The sequence below is a fragment of the Larimichthys crocea genome, chromosome I, assembly GCF_000972845.2.
Source record: "Larimichthys crocea isolate SSNF chromosome I, L_crocea_2.0, whole genome shotgun sequence".
NCBI classification, from domain to species: Eukaryota; Metazoa; Chordata; class Actinopteri; family Sciaenidae; genus Larimichthys; species Larimichthys crocea.
In genome coordinates, this window is record NC_040011.1 from 35,400,977 (window position 1) to 35,425,440 (window position 24,464).

General features: G+C 37.8%; 1 long non-coding RNA gene across 2 annotated transcripts in view; it reads right to left on the minus strand.

Annotated features, from left to right (window-relative positions):
- The window catches only part of LOC113747244 (uncharacterized), a 77,872-nt gene that overhangs the window by 15,362 nt on the left and 38,046 nt on the right, over positions 1–24,464 (minus strand). Inside the window, exon 2 of one of the 2 annotated variants that reach the window (XR_003463488.1) lies at positions 11,143–11,216. The exons of the other annotated variant lie outside the window; for it this stretch is intronic. This is a non-coding gene — a long non-coding RNA (uncharacterized LOC113747244). The remainder of the gene's footprint in view (positions 1–11,142; positions 11,217–24,464) is intronic. 2 annotated transcript variants of the gene reach the window in all.

Here is a 24,464-nt window from a genome sequence, read left to right on the forward strand (position 1 = left end):
TTTTATCATTGTGGAGCCAGGAGAGAGAAGAGGTGAAGCTGAGTATACACTAAATTGCCAGCAAAAGAACAAGGTGTTCAGGTCTGGACCAGTGCCACAAAGTATAGGTGGCATTGTTAGCTTGTGCGTAACAACAGGGATTCGAAATTCTTTTTCAAAAGGCACTTGGCACCTAGTGTAGGCTCCTCCTTCAGTTTTATTCACAGCCATTATTGAGAGCATACTCACCTCATCCAAGTTTGTTTCGGTAGTACAGTCAGTGCTGTACAGAAAACTGCAGAGCATAGTCAGTAAATCATTCAAGATTATTGCCACCTCCTTCCCAATAGTTGAATCGCTATACCACAAGCATATCAGCAATCCACCTGATGTCCTCTAGTTTTTTTTTCCCACTATAATAAGAACTCTGATCACTCCTCACTGACAGGTGAGTAGACCCTGAAAAATGATGGCTCTTGAATTGCACTTCAAAGGCTCTCTGAATCAACAAGGAACAACCATCAAGTGAAGAACCTCTTCACATAGTTAGGAGATTGTTCTTTGCAAACTTCCTCAGATTATTTTGGGTAAAGGTTTTTCATTGAGATATTTGGACGTAATAGCATAAGATTAGATTTGCAAGTACTGATTCTTTTCTCAATTATTTATGTATCAAATATTTTGGTCTAAAAAACATCAGAAAACAATGAAAAATGAATGTCTCCCAAGTCCCAATATGACATCTTGAAATATGTTGGTCTCTCTGACAAGTTCAGGATCCAGAATTGGAAAACGTATTATGATATAAGAGCCAGAAATTCAGCAAATCTTTTATACTTTACTTAAAAGCACTTAAATGATGTTCGAGCCCTATTATAAAAATAGTTCAACACAGTTGTCCAAAAATTAAATAATTACAATAAATATCAAGTATGAATTAATGACTAGCTAATGTGTTTTTGTCAACGCAACTTCAGTATATCCCTGTGAATTCAGGGCAGTGCTGCAATTTTAACCAATCACCACGATATTTCCGCAACTTCCGCACAGTCTGCCCGGGGGATTCAACTTGGCACGTCAGGGACGGACGCACGGTGCGGGAGGATCCCCTCGTGGGACCTCTCCCCGGCACTAGCTGGCCTCCGCGGGGCACATTTCCTCCACGGCGGCTCTGGGTCGGCATGGAAAGACTGGAAGGGGCGAAGGTGGCTCACGGCTCCATCCGCAAGCTTTACAGCACCCGCCCCTCTCCAGGACAGGCATTTTACGATGATCCGATTAGTCGACTAATCGAAAAAATAATCGGTAATTAGTCGTCTATCAAAACAAATGTTTGTGGCAGCCCTACTTAAGAACAGGTTAAAAGACAATTATTTCAGGTCTGTCCCTGCAGGTCTAAATACTATACGTTACTTTTCGTATCTTTATTCAATGAGTATACTGTACACACTTCATGTCTCAGTTAACAGAAAGTGAATATCAACAATTCTGCCAATCGATCATTTTAGGTTTAAATCAATTCATCAAGTAAATATCTAAAACACTGTTTTGGAAATGGTTCTTTAAAGAGGCTATTAATACACGGTTCTTTGTGGAACTTAAACAGTGCTGGTCACTGTGTCTTATGTGATGTTAATATTGTCTAGCTCTATGACACTGTTGAATCTAGCTTACCCTGTGGGACAGTGTGATTGCAGGTGAGTTGTAGAAACTAGAAGCTAGCCAGGTTATATGAGAAATATTTCATAACATGGCTTGCATGAGATTTTGTAAAAGAAGCTGATACGCACATTTCAGAAGAATCAATTATTCCGGGAATACTTTTAAAAACATCCTTCAACCTCTTTTTCACTCTCATTTTCTACAACCCTTTTGCACATTCAAAAAGAATACAAAGATGGCAGTGCACACAATCAGGTTTTTTCATGTCACTGTCTTCTGCAACTGACCTAGTGATGAAAAGGTGAATTCATCATTTACTGACAGATCTGCCATTATCAACCAGATGTGGATTTCTAAATAGCAGATGGTGAAGTTTATGTGGGTTATGTGGAAGGATGTCTAGAAATAAAAATGTTCTCAGCATTTCAACAGCAACATTTAGATATGAAAAGCTAATATTCTAAATGTTCCTCAGAAAAACAAAATACATAAACATAATATCCAAAATATATCCACTAGGGCTGTAGACAACCAGAGAAAATCTTGTTCGACTGAAATTCTGCTCTCTAATCAATTGATCAGTCATTGGAAAAAGAAAATCTGCATGTTATTTCAAGATTAATTAAATCATCCACAGTGCAATCTACCTGCTGTAGCTGCTAATCAAAGTTAGAATGGACTGGAGCCTATCCCTGCTGACTTAGGGCAAGGCAGGGCACACCCTGGACAAGTCAGAAGCTCATTATATGCTGTGAGGCGACAGTGCTAACCACTCCACCCAAAGTTAGACTAATCAAAGTTAATTAATTCCTGCAATGTTTCTTTTCCACACTTGGCTATATCAATACCTTCAAGGCATGTCAATGAAATACATTTGCACATAGCAGTAACACACACACACACACACACACACACACACATACTGGCATGGACTGCAGAGCAAAACGGGCTTCCGTAATGTTACAAAAAAGCTAACGCAGTATGAAGCTGCAGCTTCAAAAAAAGCAACATGAAAACAAGTTTCTGACCTGAAGTTGTCAACACTACATTTGATCACACACCACCTTTCAGTAAATATCAGTATCAGCATGATTCAAGCAAAGCTTCACACTATCAGCTTTAAAATGAAGAATGCATCGATGGAGAAGAGAAGGAAATGCTAATATTTACTGCAGGACAATAAAGCTGATGGAGAATAAGTAGAGACAGAAAGTGAAAGTAATAACTAAATCTCTTTAATAAAATATGAATGCATGAAGTGCTAAGAGATGATTCCCACAGGCTTTAATTGTGTCTGTGGGTGCAGTATATCAGTGTAGTTAATTTATCCATTCCCCTTCATTATTCATGCAAGACTATCATTGTGTGAATTTTGTCTGATGAACTTAATATGTCAGAATATTATAAATATAAAGCTGTGAGAACATCACGGAAGCAGTGAAAATTAAGCATTTGATGAGTAAAGCCAGCAATGAGATAAAAAGAAAGTAGGTGAGAGACTGAGAAATGTGTTGGAGAAAAGAAAGCAGAAGGAGAGCGGGAGAAAGAGTTAGAAAATAAAAGGATGGATAGAAAATAAAAGAGAACAAAGAAAGAGGGACTTTAATGAAGGAATAAAACAGATGAGTGAGGCCGCAGATGTAATGCAGTGTCCTCTCTCTGCAACAAAGCAAACTAAATAGATAAGCGCTTGTAACTAAGGCAATGCCTGTTTAATAAATTACCCACCATGAAAAGAATACTGTACAATGCCAAGAATGCTATGCACATTAACAAAACACTGGTGGGGAAGAAAAAGTAATTAAACTGACTACACAAACAAGACAGAGACTGATTCTTTAATAAAAACAAACATGGGAGTGTGGAGGAACGGGCCCACATTTCAACACTGTAGTTTAAAAGACTTTACTGCCTGGCCTAGGCCCTCTTATACACAACAAGAGTCAACAATGAAAAACCAACAACACAATCCTGACAAGATAATAACAGAAATACATTAGTGAGATAGATCATGTGCTCAGAAGGACAATACACTCCATATCTCAGTGTGATAAGTAAACTGCATATAAACTTTTGCACCTCATTAAGCTGAAGCAAGTCTCTGGAAAACTCATGGACAATAATTCTGACCACAATGCAACATGATGAATGCATCAATCTAACCTTTACTCTAGTATTAACGACTTTCTCTTCGTCTCCCATCGCACGGCGAAGCTGATCATTTTGAGAGATCTCATACAAATGACAATCACTGCGATCATGGGGGTGTTGCATAGCAATCTAGTAATCATCCCCATTAAGGTTTGCGAGCATGTAAAAAGAGGTCAAGAGAAGTTGGAGGAGCCATTATGTACTTGTAATTAACATAAAAGACCTTTCACTGTTACCATAGCAAGAACACATCAACCCAAACACCCACACATGGATGTATTTAGTAATTATGTGTAGGATGTTGGCTCAGCTCTATAAGCATAAGTGTAGAACAATCAGCGACAAGAGGTCTAACCAATCCAGAAACTATTAGACAGGATAGGTGTTGAGTTTACACATCATCTCACTTGTAAACAGAAACAGGATATCACGTGGCACTTCAGTAGATGTGAAATTTAAATGACATGGCATGAAAGCAAATTTATAATTCAATATTTTCACCCCAATATATATTGATACTCCACACCATTCACATTATACGCTACAATATTGATGTAAACATGCACACAGATACAAAGTCTAGTGTCATATATTCATTTTACAACATTGCCTACAGCTATACACACCCCTCTCTTCTCTTAATTACATATAAATTGCTAAATTGTTTCCCCAATTATTGTGGTATCAAATATCTGTCTCGATTATGTTCACAGGCGATGTTTCCTTGGAGTGAATGAAACATTCATGTGTCTCACCTGAGCTGTAAGGAGCTGATCTGGATGCATGGTGTGGATGGAAGTGCAGGCCAAGGTTCATATCCACAGTCCCATCTGTGGTTTATAGGCAACAGAAAGCACTTTGAACGTGGTTAAGTTCAATCATGTTTTGCCACTGCAGATGTTTTTTTAATATTAAATCAAGACCTTGATCTTCAATGAAGTGCTGTCAGTGCCAAAATACTGTAGTCACTGTGAATGGATAGTGTGGTAACACATTATTTATAATGCATTCATAATACTTTAAGACTACACTCATAAACACACGATGTACTATAAAACAGTCATCAACGTTATATATATATGACAATAAATTATACCTTAAAGTGTCTTATGGATGCTTTTGGCTAGTTAAAAAAATAGAGGTTGACTGATGGGGCTTATAATACATTATGGCTACCTATACTACCTATAAGTGCACCTAACTACAGCTCAGTGGAGCTTAACATGAATAAGATATCAGGCTACAAATCTGTACGTCTGATATGAGACTGACGAGTCCAGCAGTCTGACTCTGTGGTGGGTCAACGTGGCAGACAGCATCTTTTCTGACCGGTATGCAGGAAACAGAGGTTACGCCAACTTAATCTCAAATGTGTAGCTATGGCAACAGTTATACACAGTGCAATAATGATAGCAATCAATCTAATCAGTCAATTATTAAATCAGAAACTGACTACACAAAAAGTTTGATAATCTTGTAAAAAGCACACAGAGACATAGTGTGGTTAATAATACAATGTGAGACTATATGATGAGGAGATATTACACTTCATTAATATTGCAGTGTAATAGTGTCAGTAATACTGGTATAACCGTAATGCTAAATGTACCTGTGGATCACAATGGTCTTATTAGTCTCGGCTTCGCTCACACTGTCCCGTGATTGGTGGTCCCGTGGTTGCTAATAAAAGTTACACAAGCAAATTCATTCCTGCGGTTTCACCATTTCTTTTTCACATAACCGTGTCATATCATAACCATCAGTGCATGTCCATAAAGTGATTTTACAACAAAACATTAATGCTAGCTTTGTTGTGATATGTTATGAGACACTATAGATAAGGTCTTCGTAAAAAGTGTTGCTGAGATTTTTTTTAAACAAATAAAATATGTCAATAAAAACTCAAAACATAATTTTTGTGACTTGTCAGATATTTCAGTTTCCATTAGGTGACTTACAGCCTTTCTTTTTGTAGTGATAGAAAATAAGACATGTTTCATTTTGCAAATAAACCACATTCGTTCCCTGTCTGTAATCAAAAGGTTCTCAGCCATCCTGGTAATCTTTCTTTGAGAAGGATTAAATCTGGGGCAAGTGGACTTGGTTGTAGATCCCCAAAGACTTCTTCTTCAGTTCTGACTGGCTGTGAAACCCATGTATTGCCTTGGTGGGATCGTTATCCAGTCATTTCCACTTAACCAAAGTACTTTTGATGCCTAAAACCAACTGCACATGGAAATCCTTCATGCTTTGTCCTCCCATCATCTACCCCATCCACCTCCTTACAACATGAGTAGAATTGTACTGCTTCCTTCACTGGAAAATAATGTTACCCATGAACGTAATCCAGGAAGATATTACATTTTCTATCAAAATGTAAAAAACATTTCTAGGAGACATGGTTGCAGATGCCATCTACTCTGCACTATAAATGAATAACAACAGTGTGTTATCCAGATCTGTTTCACTGTCATTCATCATTAGTCCTTCAGAGATGGGTTTTGTTCTTTATATTGATGGGTCTTGCAAGTACTGCAAGGCAAGACAAGCTGATTTATATAGCACATCTTATCCACTGGGTAGTTTATATAAGACATTGAGACGTGGTGTTATGAGAGGACAGATGCACAGGAGAAAGCTTAAAGAAATAATAGCAGAGTAACAAGCAGAGGATCTCTTTCCTTAAATTTAGCCATTCGTCATCTCTATTGCAACAAAACATTTTGGGGTTTGAAAAGATTTCAGATGCTTTCTTTTTCACCAAATCGCTCTCTGTAATTCAGCACACAAAAAGGACATAATTTAGAAAAATGGGCACAATCATATTTGAAAAAGAAAGAAAATACTGTCTGCTTCATCACATTTAATTTCTTCTATTTTTCACATTGTTAGTCTCTTTCTATCTTGTGCTTGCAGTTGTGTTTGCCCTGGATTTCATGAAAACAGAGCCGAACTACTTTTTACAACCAGACAAAACAGACCACAAGGGAGTCAGTAAATTCTGCACCTCATTTCTTTTTGACTCTTCTTGTCTGTATTCAAATATAGCTCAAAATGTCACCAACCGGATGATGGGCCGAGAACGACAGAAACAGAGGTAAGGAGAATGATACAGCGACTTGGACGTCAAGCTTGGCTAAGCAGAAACCTTTTACAAAACGGAGAAAGGGACCCAGACGAACCTCTCTATTTCCCTAACTCTTACACACACACACACATATACACACACACACACACAAACACAAACCTCAACTCTTGCACTGTGGAAATAAAGCTGGCTGACCAAATGATGCCTGTAGGCACTTACTTCAGTCTGTACATCTCTTTCTTCTCATTGCATCTCCACCTCTCTATGTAACTTTTACTTTCTCTCAGCCTCTCTCTTCATTTAACTCCCTTCTGACTGAGGCAGACTTAATTAACCTTTATGAAAGTGGGTAGGGCAATATTATTACGATATTATAGCCTGATTCAATGAGAGTTCTGACTGAAATTTGACTGAAAGTACATCTCCATTTAAACAAGTGAAATCCAATTATTTTAGGGACCTACTGGAATACAGCAGGCTTTTAAGAGTTGTTAAATTTTGTGAGTTGCATAGGAATGGTTTAAACAATAATCCAACTGTCTATGACAGCATTATCTCAAAGGTATGGATGTAGCATAACTCAGCCGCCTACTAGGGTGATCATAATGTTTTAATAAATAAACTGAAAATTGAATCTAAGATTCAAGGGCAAATTCCTAAAAACAATGTTACTTTACTAACCACTAGAACGTCTCAAGGCAGATGAAAAGCTCTCATCTCTCAGAGAGTGAATTTATTAATTTAAGGGCCTCGTAATAATTATAGACATTCAGTGAGTTATTGAATATGCCAGTGTGGAGTGCTGATGAGGGAGCATTATCATAAAAGTTATCATTAAAAACGTTATGCCTTATCTAACAGTATGCCTTATGAAATACCTTTTATAATGTGAATCACAACTGTAAGAGGCTTCAGAAGTGCAGCTTCAGTGCCTGCACTGTATGTTAATATGTCATTCATGGAGACAAGGACAAAGCCTCCTCAACAGATTGTGTTTGACTCAAACAGTGTTATCTTTCTCACAGACCAGTCTAGCCAATTGAACACTGAAACATCACTTTTTTTAAAATATATTTTTGATGTTTTGATAGTTTGCACCAGAAATAAGCTGCTTAATAATTTTATGTTTGGCCAGTTTCAGTATCAGCTCTGCAACTCTGCAGCAATGCCTTGTGACAACGTGCCCACTAGGAGAGAAAGAGGTTTGGCAGGATCCTGCAGTGAATTTCAATACACTTATCAAAGTATAACAATAGTGGATTAACAACTGAACTATACCTACATTAGATAATTGCAGAGGACAGAGAGGAGAGACAGAGGAGAACGGTTGGAGGAAATGGGGATGCTGCCTCTGTCCTTCTGCTTGCAAGAATGAGTATAATTAGCATTATTATCTCAATCAGAACAAAATATGAAATTTCATATATATAAAAGGGTTCATATAAATGCTCTGGTAAACCAGATGCTTTGGTTTATTAAATAAACAAATGAATAATTTCACTGTTGTTTTCATGTAAGCAACTTTAAAAAAAGGCTAATCCAATTTGATTTGCAACCAACTCTTCTGATGTCTGTTGCTAGAGATCTGGATATTATTTATTGCCATGGGAAACAACATAAACTACCAAAGAAACAGGAAAACCAGGCACAAAGTTTATTTTTTCCATTTGTAGTTGCCACAGTCTCCAGCTGCAGTTGTTTTATTTAACTTTTTTTCTGAGATCATATCTCATAAAGGTGTCTTATTAAATAGCTGAGAAACCATATTAGCAAAAAAAAAAAAGTACATTTTTCTGTGAGATGGGGCAGACAGATTTTAGTAATTATCAGTGTTGTAGAGCGAATCTTTTAAGAACAGGTGGAAAAACGGTCTTCTAAAATAAGATACGGAAGCTGTTTGGTTACAATGTCGACAGAATATCTGACATGGCTATAAAGCTGTATGTAATAATACATATCGCAGTCAGGATGCAGTCTCAGTGAAATCAGCTTGAATATTTGCATGTGTGGGCTTGTGTGTGTGTAACGATGTATGTGCGGGTTTCTCTGCTGACCATCAAAGCACAGGTCAGCTCCCAGTAAGAATCCATTAGTCCAGTAACGAGCATATCAAACCCAAACAGCCGCTGTCAGCTGAGAGTCAGAGAGTCCTGGTAAATATTTGAAGACTTCAAAAGATAAAATACAGAGAACAGACTCACGTCTGTAATGTCATGATGAAAAGCAGTTCCATCGATAATAACACGCTGACTGACTCAAAGTCAGAATGTTACTTTCTGTTTGTACATCATGGGCTTGCATCATGGTGCCTTACATCGCGGTAGAGTATCTTTGGAAAAGACTTTTCCAAATTTTCAGATATACTTGGATTTAAATTTACATTATAACGATTGTGATTAATGCAGTTCTACTACGGCTGGATATTGCCTTTAAATGATGGAACAGAATTGATATTTTTCAGTGCAGAGCAAGTCAAAGTTAATAAGAAACAGAGACAGAGAGAGGAAAATTAATTAATTCACAGCTAGACTATCCAATCCTAGTGTCATTGTCAATTTGTAAGATTTTTTTTGCACCTGCTGTACTACTTAACTTCCCTGATAGAGGATCTTTTTTTGAAATTGATCTACTCAAAGTTTCTTCCAATTAAGTTTTTCCTAATTTACAGACAGTAAAGTAAATTAGAATCTGCTTTTAAGTTTGCCTGGTCTGGGAAAGTATGAAAATGGAGACTGTCCTCATTTGACTGTCCTATCAAGAAGAAGAAGAGCAGCCTCAGTTGTTTCATCAAATGTCCCAAACAACATATGTTTATATTCAAAGTCCTGCAGCAGATATAGGAAATATGACTCTTGTCCATAAGGAGGCAAAGGTGGAATTACAAAATACACAATCCACAGAGGGGGGGATGCAAACTTGATAGAGAGCTATGAGAGGAGCTGTTAGGAGGAAGAGAAGGGGGAAGATGAGTTGGAAGAAGAGATGGGGAGGAAGTTAATAAGTGATGGATTCTATCTAGTATTCATGTCTACAGCTTTGCGATTGACAGACGGTGTCTCATTCATATGAAAAGACAGGTAACACTAAATATTAAATGTGGTGCTGAGGAGACGAAGCAACACTCACAACCACGTGACTTTGCATCTGGTTTGGTGAAATTAACACTTAAAAATAATCAGTATTTCGTTAGTAGATGCTCGAATATACATACAAAGACACACACCCAAACCCAAACAACTGCACTTGTTTGGGCTAATGAGCACATGCACATTTCAATCAATAGTCCATTAATGGATACACAGGCACGCACGTTTAAAAGTAGAATGATCTCTTGTGAAACATTTAAAATTTAACCTGACCAGAACCAAACTGAAAATCCAGATAACATTCATCCCTGCAGAAACAGAGGCAGAGAGACGAAATGACAAAAATCAACATATGATTTCACTCTTTGTGCTGTCTGACAAAAAGTGAGTGGTGCATTAGTTGGTGGTATTAGGGGAAACTTGGGCTGATAAAGAAGCTACATTAGTGGTAATTGAATCCATATATTAGCATTGATGAGCTGAGAGGAGGCTCTAATGAAGAGAGAAATGAAAACACGGGAGGAGAACGAAAGCAGTAAATGAGAAGGAAGGGGACGGTGGTGGGGAGCGGGATTTGCACCAAATGTAATATTTTGATAACATAATAATCCTGTTCTCATTATTTCATAACTCTGGAGCTATCCCACGAGCTGATGCCGTGGTGTTAAGCCAATCAGACACAGACTGTTATCTGTCTGCTCCTACAGAAAACAAGTGATGATCTCAGGAGGAAGGAGAGATGAAATGTCCTCTTTTCACTCTGAGTGCACTACTCTTGCATGCGCCACTTATCCTGCTCCAAGCTATCATACCCATTTCCCTTTTCACCCTTTTATTTGACTTTTTCCTCTGATGACCTCTCTTTTACCCGGTGAGTAATTACTTCATTTGCATCTGCATCACTGATCTGTGTAATATTTCATGTTTTATAGTCATCTGTTGCGTTGACAGATGACAGTGTATGTTTGTAAGCGTGGAACCAAATTAAATTAATATGCTAATTCTCCTATAAAGGTATCTGAAACTGAAAAAAAAAAGAATGGAAAAAAAAAAGTTGCTTTTTTTTGTGCAGTCTAGAAAATTTCAATTAAAGTACAAACACTAGTTAATGTACCTTTACAGTGATGAAATTGGCTCTGTGTGTGTGTGGGGGGTGGGGGGTGTGAGTGTAAATACCCTTGTTTGCTTTAAAACCGAGGACCGCAGCAAACAAATCAAGGCTTCTGCTCTCTTTCATGTCCTGAGGAAACCTGGGGGTGAGAGAGAGAGTCACAGCACACAGGAACAAGACTGAAGGCAAAAAACAACAACAAACAAACCACGCAAACCGTGTTTACCTCCATGAATGGCGCAGAACCGTGGGCTCACTGCTAAAAAGTTGCATCATCTCTCCATTGAAGTTTCATCAAAGCTGGACATTTTAATATAACCCCTAAACCATACAAAGTATTTTTATGGTTTATATTTTTTATTTTAAGACAATGCACCACATTGAAACACATCTAGTTTTGTTAACTTTAACATCAAAGTTTATCTTTGTAACCAAAGCGAATATATCGGGAAAATCCAGGTGCCAAGTTTCATCAGTAGAAAGTGGTTGGTTAGATTAAAGTCATTCTCTAGTTGGAAATCAGTGAAGATGCAGCTTGTTGACTGCACATTGTTTCAGCATCAACACAGCAGGAGCATGAGCACGGCACCTGCATTATCACTGATCAAAGACTGAAGATTTCAAAAATTCCTCCTCAACACGTGCGCATGCACAGATCTCACACAACAGCTGCTGATATCATTTCACAGCAACTTAAGAGGAAGCAGAAAGTCTTACTTGGGTACAAAGTCAGGACTGAAGAAAGAAAAAAACAACACAGGAGGAAAGAAAGAAAGAGGACAGATGGATAATGCAGGAAGGAGACAAAAACAGCATACTCTTTTAGCTACAGTACAACAATGAGGCCTCTTTCACAATAAGCACAATGCACCAGATTCAATGTTGGTCACATTGTAGCTATAGCTAGATATTGGCAGATACCCATCTGACATCTGAGCTTGTTATAGCCTGTTCATACAATACTGAGTCATGTTTTACAACTGTGAATACATTTCAAAAGAGTGTCTGCCAACACTGGAGAAATTACATACTGAAAAGATGGCAACAGTATTACCTACAAGTAACACGGCTGCAGGAAGTCTACTTCTGATAATATTCACTTATAAATGGGGGAAGGCATGAAAGCAGACTATGAAAAATTGTGACATTTACTTCAGATGGGTTTAAAGTAGGGATGCACCAAAAATTCGGCCACCGAAAATTTCGGCTGAAAATGGCCCAAAAGTGCATTTTTGTGGCCGAATAGTGGTGTGACGCAATTGATGCAATGAAACAACGTGCACGGTGATCTGGCCAGGGTTGCTGATTCTTTTCTCATTCACACACAATAAACCCACGAACACAGGCAAGAAATACATCACACACTGCTCTTTAGCGGAGCTATATACTCTCTACATTACGGCGTCTCACACATGCGAGGTGCGTTCAATGACCGTCGGAATGACTATGATGCTTATAATAAATACTAAATAGTATTTCTTTCAAGAACAAATTAACAGTGATTAAAACAACATGGGCTTTCTGACAATATAAATGAAATAATAATTACACTAACTGGAAATTCTACTGGAATATTTAAAGGATATTAAATAAACATTTACTTTCTTTGAAAAAACATGTCTACGAACTTATTCTAGGCTATTTATGCAATAGTAAAAAAAATTGTGAAAAATTTAACAACTGCATTTCATATTCGGTTTCGGTTTCGGTATTCGGGCAACCATTTAATTTTTATTCAGTTTCGTCCGAAAATTTTCATTTTGGTGCATCCCTAGTTTAAAGTGTCAGAAAGTCAGTTTACTACCAAATGTTTGTTTTTGTAAAGTGTTAATGATTTGGATAACCATTAGCACTGGCTAAAACCGACTGTGCAATGCTAATTAGAATACTGTTTTGATATTGATACATATCACAATATGGAAAATGTAGATAAAAACATATATTCAATGAACTTAAGATTGTTTTTTTTTTTTTTGTTTAATTACTATAACTTTTTTTGGAATCAGTGATTAGTAAAAAAGTTTACAGAATATGATTCCACCAAAAGTCAATGTATACATTTTAATTATTGCCCAGTCTAGTGTTGAGTAGTGTTTTTTTCTCCAATTGTCCCATTGTATATCAAAGTAGTAGGATGCACCAGTCTCTAACAGCATATAACATAAATCCAAAAGCAGTTAATTTATTTGATTTTATTCAACACTGCATCTGTATCTAACGAGCCCTCTTGAGAATATGTCCTCTCCCAATTGAACTATCTTCAGTTTGGTTGGTTGGGGTTCCACCTCACATGGTTTAGAAGCCATACAGTGCCACTAGTCTGTTTAATATATTGCTCTGTAGTATTTCAATGAGACAATATATATCTTCACAGGGAAAAGAAACTCTCCCCTGGTTACAAAATAACGGCAAAGTGTACTGTGCAGTTCCCATCAGTCATTTTACATCAGCAATTGTTGACAATAGTGAAAAAGTATTTTCTTTTTCCTGCTCAGATCTGAATCACAATGTCAGCTTGAGTCAGTTTTGCCTTTCAACCAGGCTTTCATTACTCACATCATCAAAGTGAAACACCATCAGATGCAGTTTGGAAAGCAAAGTGGACTGGTTTCTTCAACAACAGTTTACTCAGTTGGTGAAGCCTTGATGCTTGATTTTTATTTTCCATGTAGCAGCTGGTTGCATTTGACACTACAGTTTGAAGCAATCTCTATATAAAACCACAGCAACTTCCTGTAAAAACACAGTGACACTCATGTTAAAATGTGTTTGAAGCTGAAATTGGCTTGCACGCCTCACACACTCCCCCTTTACTCCTGCTTGGGGTAAGACAGGGTCTTGATAACATTTCCATGCTGTAGATGCAAAAAAAGACACTAACAACAAACGACTTAGACAGACAGCCAGTGGGCTGGTCAATTAAAAAAACTGTCACTTCCTGTTAAAAGCTGTCTAAAAATCACAGGCATCACAAACATTAGAAGCTACATGAAATAACTTTCCTTCTATGTACAGTAAATATGACTTTTATATTTGTCATTCTGCATAGGAAGCATTCTGTCAAACTGCCACTACTGACAACTGTTACATTACACTGAATGGTATTTTACCCTCTTCCTTCTTGCTTGTCTTTTTCATGCTGGATATTAATGCTTATTCTGAGCTGATCTACTGCTGCAACACATGTAAAAGCTGTCATGACGCTTTTCACGAGGTGTGAACAGTTCTTTTTAGTCTTAAATAATCTGAAGACTTTTTCATTCAATAATTAACAGCAAAAAAAGATATTCAGATTCATTTAGAGGCTGGAACAAGGGAATATTTTTAACTTATTGTTTGAAAAAAGACTTCAATGACTTAGTGACAGCATATTAATATATAAAATATATTAATTGGCGTTGTGTATATGTCACCACAAAGTCGAGCCGGTAATACCAGAAACTGTAGTCACTAACGAGATGGTCGGTAATTACAGTACAGATGTTCTAAAGAAAAAAACGAGTTCATATGTCACCACGTCATGCAAACTAATTGCTGCAACTGCAAATTAGTCTTTCTTTTCCTGTTGGGGAGTGTTAAAGTTCATCTCTGTCAACTTAAGACCTCACATACTGGCACTTCTGTTCTTTGGCAACATAAACTGTCATTTTGCAAACATATTCACATACAAGAAGAAAAAAAAGTTTGTCTCATGGTAAAGACACACACATTCACAGCTCTTTCTTTGTTTCTTCAACCAATCTCATTCTTTTTCAACCACTTTACATGAACACATCTGTACGCCATGTGTGTCTTTCTCACGTATTTGTATTTGTACACTTTGTTATCTGTACAGATTACTGGGAACAGGAAAACCCTCCAACAAATAAAAAGACGAGAGAGATAAACACACTGAGAGGAGGGGATAAGACAACGCAAACACACAAAGCCAGCACTTACAAATATTAATGTCACCAAAACAAATTGAGGGCTCATTGCAGCTTAATGATTATAAGAAGCTTTCCAGGCAGAAAATAAACAAAAAAAATCAATGTTCCCTATAGCCATATCTATCTTGCTGTGATTTAACAGGTACCAAGAGCACCTCTGGTATTTTATCCTGATCAATAATAAATAAACAAGGCCAGTGTTTTCCAGATTAAGGAGAGGTGTGTGTGAAATGCTGAATATGTATTGCCTGGGAGAGCTTGCTGCTGGAAAAATAACCGCTGTCCTCTCAATCTTCTTGCCTTATTACAAAAAACAAAAAAAAACCCCAACCCAGACTCATTTTGTCTTCATTGTGAATGATTCTTGTTTTGATGCAATATGCCTACACTCTACAAAGCAGACAATACCGCTCGGCTGTATCATAGATGAATGTAAATCAGTGTGTAGGCTTTACAAGCTGTCTTAGGCTACAGTGTAAGTGGAGCTTCAGAGGCAACAGTTTGTTTTCCCTGAGACATTTTGTCATGTCAAGGTAAGAAAAAGCAGGTGTGAATAATAAAACTAATAATGGGCAATTACCATTTAGCCGCTTCAGTTTCACGGTTCCTGGTATGGTTCAAGCTTACTGTCACACAGACACTGCATACTGGGACACTAATAGAACAGAGCTATTGTTAGTGTAATAACAGCTGTGCATCTATGACAGGTCAAAATATCTCCTGCGAAAAATGCCTATACAAATAAATCTGAAATTAAGATGTAAAGTCACGCCTTGACATTTTTCCCAGGAAACCTTTCATTGACAGATGTGCCAAAGTCTGCCACCTTATCCCAAGTAGAAGACAGTTATTTTTGTGTGATAAAAATACTCACTGGAGCAAGATTTTCCAGAATACTGGGTTCACTTTTAGCTACCTGGGGTTGGTAACATCAGATATGTCAGGTATTTTGACAGATTTTATTGATTGCCATGAAATTTCGTAGAGACAATTTAGGGTGAAGATAAATCCTACTGGATCGTAACGTCTTGAAAACTACCTATTTCACTCTAAAATGTGTAGTTTGGCACACACACAGGTGCGGTCTTGTTAGGCTCATCGTTCCCTCTGTTGGTAATTGTTGACAGAATGAGTCAAGCGCAGAGGGAGCTGGCTCATAGAATGAATCCGAATTTGGAGCTCAGTCAATAAACAGAGTAATCAAAAACACAACTATCATCGTCACAGCAGTTCTAATCATCATAATTACAGAGCCCACACAAGAGGTAATCAAAAAGCAGATAGTCGTAGAGTAACTGATTTTTTTCTTTCTATTCTTTACATTGTTTGTTTTTATCGGAACAAATTAGTCATTTTAGAGACACTCGCTGTATTTAATAGATAATGGACAACAAACTTCAGTGAATGCATGTTTCTCTAAAATAAATACAAAAGGGACCAAAATGACTATTCCTTAACACCAACGTTGGTTTGGGTTTGCTTTGGTATCAACATTAGAAGCTACATGAAATAACTTTCCTTTCATGTACAGTATATATGACTTTTATATTTGTCATTCTGCATACGAAGCATTCTGTCAAACTGCCACTACTGACAACTGTTACATTACACTGAATGGTATTTTACCCTCTTGCTTCTTGCTTGTCTTTTCCATGCTGGATATTAATGATTATTCTGAGCTGATCTACTGCTGCAACACATGTAAAAGCTGTCATGACGCTTTTCACGAGGTGTGAACAGTTCTTTTTAGTCTTAAATAATCTGAAGACTTTTTCATTGAATAATTAACAGCAAAAAAAGATATTCAGATTCATTTAGAGGCTGGAACAAGGGAATATTTTTAACTTATTGTTTGAAAAAAGACTTCAATGACTTAGTGACAGCATATTAATATATAAAATATATTAATTGGCGTTGTGTATATGTCACCACAAAGTCGAGCCGGTAATACCAGAAACTGTAGTCACTAACGAGATGGTCGGTAATTACAGTACAGATGTTCTAAAGAAAAAAACGAGTTCATATGTCACCACGTCATGCAAACTAATTGCTGCAACTGCAAATTAGTCTTTCAAACGCTGGTTTGGGTTTGCTTTGGTAGAGAAAATGATAATGGCCACTTGACACACAACACAACAGGACAACAGAAATAGAAGAGGAGAATTACTTTGAAAGCCTCAGTAAGAAGGAGTCCATACTCTCTGACTGAGGACACCTGAGTTACCTGAGTGCATCTACACAAATCGCTCTCTTGACTGTTTAGATTATTTATTTATCAATTGTAAAACACAGACATGTGCACTGACAGTGCATACAAGAATACAATTTCTCTTCTTTTCAAACATTTTAAGAACTTGAATGAACAACCCCCCTCCCCCCTGGTCTTCTTACATAAGTAAAGTATAGTACAAATAAGTAGGTGACTGTTTAGATTATATTTAAGATTATGTACATAGTGGAATTAAGAATAAGATAAAAGTCTATTTATTGCCCTGACAAAAGGCTTACTGGTAACAAGATATGTATGAAGATTTTCTATCGTATTTTACACGTTGACATAAAGATTTTAAGAATGAGACAATTTTGTAAAGCCAAAAAGACAAAGGTGTTCCAGCTTCTTTAATGTCTGCCTGTAGGTGTGAATGTGAGTGTGAATGGTTGTTTTGTCTCTATGTGCCCTGCGATAGGCTGACTTGTTCAGGGTGTACCCCGGCACTTGGTAGCCTATTTTAACATTAATACCATGAAGAGGGCAAGCTGTTTTTTTGTTTGTTTTTTAAATTGTAATTTGCTGGTAGTCTTTGTGCATGTGTTACTGCTCAGCCTCCTGTGTCAGACATGTTTATTAGGTGCTGAACATGACAATTTGAGACTATTAGTTGCACAATTTTGTTATGGTTATTATATATTATATTATGGTTGAAAAAGCCAGAGAATGGTGACACATTAAATTAAATAGTACCCAAAAATGGAGATAAGTGACTAATTATAACTGTTGCTATGGTGGTTAGACATCGAGAGGCTAAAAATACTAAATAAAATGGCAATGTGAATTATTGTGACTTTGATACCCAGACATATTCACAGCAGTGGCTGTTCAGCAGAAGAGAGAAAGAGATGAGACTGTGACACAACAAAAAAAAAGGCACAAAAAAACTACAAAAGCCATAATCTCAGGGGCACTCTCGTTAAAATGTAGATAAAACAATGAAAGCTGCATTTTCTCTCTAGATGACAGTAGTTTTGTCCAGATTGCAGCATGCTGGAGGCAAAGACACACCACGAGTGAGACACAAAGGACTCAATGAAAAGAGAAGACAACAAGAAATGAGGTCTGTGCCCACATAGATTAATGAATAAATTAATAACTAAAATCACAAGATAGAAACCATCACATGTCCCAGTGGTTCTCTGATAAGTGTGGATGTAGTTTCTGACCAGAGACAGAAAATCACCAGTGACATTCAGGCTGCAGGCCAAACATCTAATAGGCTCTATACTGCTTATCAGTATACTGCACTGTCTGTCAGCCCAGAGGTCTCACACACAAGAACATGCAGACACTCAAAAGAAATAAGTGATGGAACTGAATTTCTAATTTCATGTGTGTGTGTTTTTTAGGCAGAGCTGCAGTGCTATTTTCAGTCACAAATTAAAACATCTATTTTGTTGCTATGCAGTCAATCTGCAGGTCAGGTAGTGCAGGTCAGGTCGGTCAATCGCTGTATTTCTTTAGACCAGGGGTCCCCAAACTTTTTTCGGTGTAGGCCACATCAACTTGCCTTTCTGTGATGGGGGGGGGTCAGTCTATAACCGGAAATGATATCCGACCCACCAGGATTTCACAGGCCTTTTTTGAAATAGTTGCGGCCTAAAATACCTGATGTTGCATGAGGTTTTCAAAAAAATAGCAGTGAAAGTTGCAGTGCTTTTTACATTTTTGTTGCGATTTTGTTGCGGGAGGAAGTGAAAGTTGCGATAAATTGCGATTTGCACTAAGTCCACAGCCGCAGGAAGTGGCGAGGTCCGGGCAGGAGGGAGATGTAAAGCTCCCGGCCGGAGCTGTGAGCCACCTTCGCCCCGAGCCTTTCCAAGCTGACCCAGAGCCGGTCTCGGCACACCGCCACGGAGGAAACACGCCCGTGCAGGCCAGCCAGCGCTGGGGAGAGGTCCCGTGCGGCCGTCCCTGTCGGAATATACCATTGTGTGAGGGAATTAGCTAGTACTGTAAATACTTCGTAAATAAGGTAGATTTTAATTAGAATGCCAAGCTTAATCATTAAGTGTGGATATTTTATAACAGGAAAAAGCAATTTTGAAAAAAAGGCCATGTTTAGAAGGATTGTTTGGGATCGTTAAGTGGGCCACTCCAGTTGTTTAGGCGGCCCGGGTGTGGCCCGCGGGCCGTAGTTTGGAGACCCCTGCTTTAGACCAAGTACTGTTTACTTTTTCTTATAAAAGACACTAAACTTAGTCAGCCACTGAAATGTGTTGCTACAATTAGAAATGTTCATGCTTCTTCTTTTAATTAGTTCTGCTGTACTTTTCAATTCTCTGCTGACCTTTTCAGAGGCATTTATATTTTACAGTCTATGCTGGTATAGACACACGCACACTCCACAAACCCACAAACACACATACACACATATCTCTGTGATATTGTTATTGACTGTGCACAAATACAGTTTTGACATGGCATCACAGTCATTCAAATAAATTCCATTATTCCTTCTGTCACACTCTCAATGAAGGAGTATCAAAGAGTAAGAGAATAGGTAATATAGACAAAGAAGGTGATAACATGAGATAGAAAAGGAAAAAAACAAAAAGAGAAACATGGCTGTGAAACAAAGAGAGGTAAAATAAAGGGCAGGGGGAGGGAGGGTTGCAACAAGGGAGAAAAACAGATATTATGACAGGAAGAATGAAAAACAGGACATCTTTTCTTTCCTTATATTCCATCACTCTCATCCAGCTTTTGTTCAGTGCCACGCTTAATTCCCACACTGCACCAGATACTTCTCCTCCCTCTTTCCTTCCCTCTTTTCTATTAAGATGGATTTTGTACATTCAGCTCCTGTTAATTAACCACAAATCATTACTGACATGACTTAAATTTGTCTTACTGTTTTAATTCTCTTTGAATTCATCAAATCTGACCAAGAGGACATAGAAGACGCAAATTACAGTAATAAGCAAAAGTCCATTAACAGAATGAGACTCTGTTGAAGTGCAGAAAAAAAGGAGGCTTATTTGCTATTAAAATTGCATGAAGTGATGGCTACAGGAATCAATGTTTAATTCTGCATGCCATTATCAATGGTTAGTAAAGCAGCATGATTGGAAATACCTTTTTACATTGTTTCTTCTTTTGTTTACTTGTACAGTAGCGACATTTTTTTAACACAATGCCCCATGAGGACAAACATTACTTCTCTTTGTCATATATATTTACCGTAGAACAGTGGTGTAATGAAGCCGTTGTCTCCATATATTTCTCCCATTTCTCTTTCTATTCACCTTGTTTTGTGCCATTCATCTCATTTACAGTGAGTGGATTTATTGGCCCTCTTGAAACAGAGGATCTTTTAGTTAGAGCATTAGGATTAATTTTCTATCACAAATTAATTATCTTATCTTAATGGATGATGTTAAATAAAGATTTCATTGCCAGGAGCTAGGGTCTTTAAAAAAAATGAAACAATAAATGACTTTCCTACTTCTACTTCGATTTTTGGTGAATGAAGAGAATTGAACTCATCAAGGCACAAAATCATCTTTTTATCGATTACACTTCCATACCCGTACCTGTACTGATATAATGAAATATATGGCTCCATATCTACAGTGATAGCAGGATGCACCACACTTCTACTACTCTGCAAGTTTTCTTTCTTAGAGAGAAGTTATTTCTGGAAGCTAGAAAAAACTGATAATTAAATAATAATAATTAAAGCCTTAAAGCCAACCTGACTCAGCCTCTACGTGAGATGGAATAATAAGCTTGATAAATTATGAAGAGTGATCATATTATTATTGTGTGACAAAAGTTTGATGAGATGCTTTGGCAGTTGAACATGAGTATCTGATTCAACTTTATGGCCCTATTATAACATCAGTAAACCCAAACATTTTAGGAATCAAGTTTATCAAGTTCCAGAACACAGTCTGTTAGCATGCTGCACTGCCTGGTGACCGATGGGGTAAAAACTTGAAAAGGGGGAAGTATGGGAAAGGAAGGTCAAACATCAGACTGAACATCAGTAGGAGCAGAGGAAGTGTGACTCCAGAGTAAAAACTGAAATCAATAGACATCTATAAACAGACATCCCAACTGGCACTCTGGAGATCAACCTTGAGTGTGTGATGCTTGCAGATATCTCTTCTGCTCATGTCTGGTGCAAAATACATACAGTACATGCACATGCACAAACTCTACAAATCAAGTACAGTCGTCCCTCGCTATATCGCGGTTCACTTTTTCGCGGACTAGCTGTTTCACAGATTTTTTTCTGTGTAATTTTGCATGCTTTTTTTTTTACAGCGTATTGTACAGTATGAACACGCATTGTGTTCTGCGTCCGAAATTTGCTAAGGGAGAACCGCACATGTGTTCTGCGTCCTGTTTAAGGGAGTACTGAACAAAATGCATGTAAAAAGGTGTATAAAAGTGTGTGGTTAGGGGTTTTACGGCCTTAAAACATGTATAATAATTGTAAAACTTACTTCGCGGATTTCGTTTATTGCGGGTTATTTTTAGAACATATCCCCTGCGATAAACGAGGGACCACTGTACTCTAAATACACGTGTGTAACTATAGTTGATTGACATAATGCTGCAGTAAATGTTTGAACAATAAAATTGAGTAAGTAATGCATTGAATGCAATGAATTTTCTGACTTTGCTTGTTTTTGCATTTGGACATTTTCTCCATAAACAAACAACAAGCAGCACCAGTGTGTTTCTTTATTTGAGGGAGGTGACAGTTTTGTTGTACAGACTGTGCTGACGTCTTCACTTAGCACTTTTTAACCCAGCACATACCGTATTATTGAGTAAATGAAAATGTCAGTCATGCTGGAATGTAAAGAAAGTTCTGTGAAGGTCATCCAGGTCATCTTACTTCAAAGAAGGTTAAGTCTGGGGCAACTGGACTGTTTGTAGATCCGTAAAGACGTTTTGCCTCTCATCTTGTTCCCATCTTCTTGGATGAGAAATGTCTTCACGGATCTACAAACAGCCCAGATGCTTTTTTGAAAATCTACTGGATAGATTACCACAAAATCTGGCACAGGCATTTATGGACCCCAAAGGACGAAAAGAGCTCATCTAATCTGCCTACTGCGACTTCTGCTTCTATTACTTGCCTTATCTGAAATTTGCTGACCAAAAAAAGTAACCAATAATGACCACACCTTTAGAGAGAGGTATCTCTATGCACCAAGAAGCAAGCAGTTACCAATGTCAGGGATTAAGGCCCAGCAAGCAGCAGCTCCTTTACACAAAAGATTAAAAATAACAGGTCAGGACCACAAAGACAATTAAACACAGAGGATGCTTACAAAAATGCCCTGACTTTGCTGGTAACCTGAGGGTAAACATGACAAGGTGATGGATTTCAGGTAAACCCATAATGGGAAGTGAAATGTTTCCCAATAAGGCTCTCTGACAGCTCTGATAGATACAAACACCCCACACAAGCACACTAAAATTACAGGTCAGATAACAAGGTGACATGTAAGATACCGATTGGCCTTTAGGGACTTAAATTCTTCCATGTGGGATGACATTTTGTCTGTTGCAGTTTTGTGGTGTGTCCTTGGAGAGGAGAGTCTCATAATTACGCCCTGTAAATCTGGAAGTGTAAATCAAAATGACATGTTAATTTTAATTAGGAGCTCATTTGACTCACTAGTAGAAGGGGTTGTGATGATAAGATTCAAAACTTGAACCCTTGATTTCTCTTTTGGATTCTCACTGATAAAGAGATTCACAAGTCAGTTACAACCAGGAGATGACCACGGCCACACTGCTGGTGTTTGTGTTTGTGTGTTGATGTTCTGAAGCAAAAAAAAAAAATCACAGCCGTCTTCATAGGGTTCATTCAAGCAAACCCTCTCCCACAAACAAAGCAATGCATGCTGCGCACAGGCACGTACCTGTGAATGTGCACACACAGGACAGCGGCTTTGAATACCTTATCTTCTGTTTGCTGCTTCCCACACCAAAGGGAGCCAGAGCAATTTACCTCTGACACAAACACAGTTTGCAGAGTCAGCAACCCACACATGCGTGCGCACACACACACACACACACACACACACACACACACACACACACACACACACACACACAGCATTGTTTACAGCTTGAGTTCTCTGCCATACTTACAGAGGTAAAGAGAAACGATAGTGAGGTTATATAGAAATCCTGCTAAATTTAGCAAGTAGGCTACATAAAAGAGGACAGGAAACACACACACACACACACACACACAACACACATATACACTTCCATATTATACAAATGAAATTGTATTACATATCATTTTACTACGACTCTCTTTAAACACATCATTGCTTTTTCAAAATCGTTGCTTGATTCTGTCTGATTGTCAAATCAAACACATTAAAACTATGCAGAGAATAAAGTAAATGAATGTATGTAGAGAAACATTTGGAGGTTTCATCAGAGCAGGCGACAAACATTGAGCTGTCAACAGTTCTAAAAGTCGCTGAATGCTATTGAGATAATAACACTCTGTTCAAGAGGATGACACGCTATGGCTGAGCAATGTTTTTCAGATGGTGATTACAATATAATAGAATTTGATCTCTAACTTGCTGAAACACATTAATAAATTGGCCATCTAATTAAAAAAAAAACTGTAATTTTTTGGTGTTGAGTTATGCTTTACGCTACATAAATCAACATCTGCATCACATCCCTCTAAAATCAAAACTCTACTACTAGTTCCACTAACAGCACTGCAGCAGGAGTCCGTAGCTTTGGAAACAGTGATCACATTTGGCAGAGCTTTCTGTCAACCTCGTCTTTATGTCCAACTCTCTTTTCTCAACCCTCAACCTTTCTCCACTCTCAGTCTTTCTCTTCTTCCCCTTCTATTCATGTCTAAGTGCAGACACTCAACAAGCAACACAAAGCAACACAGCAACCCTCTGAATTATTGAAGCATGGCATACAGTAATCACAGAAAACTTGAATGTAGTGATGTGACTAGATCTATGTGTTCAGCATACAGAGAGAGAGAGGCAGGTGGTGAAAGTAAAAAGACAGGAAAGGAAAGAAACTGTAGGAGAGCAGAGGAAGAAAGATTCAAAAGGAAGAGAGTACAGAGGGAAGGAAAGAGGTCTAGACACTGAAAACAGAGTTCAAAACACGATAAACCACATAAAAATGTGACCGGAGAAACATTAACGATGACCTCCTTGTCAAT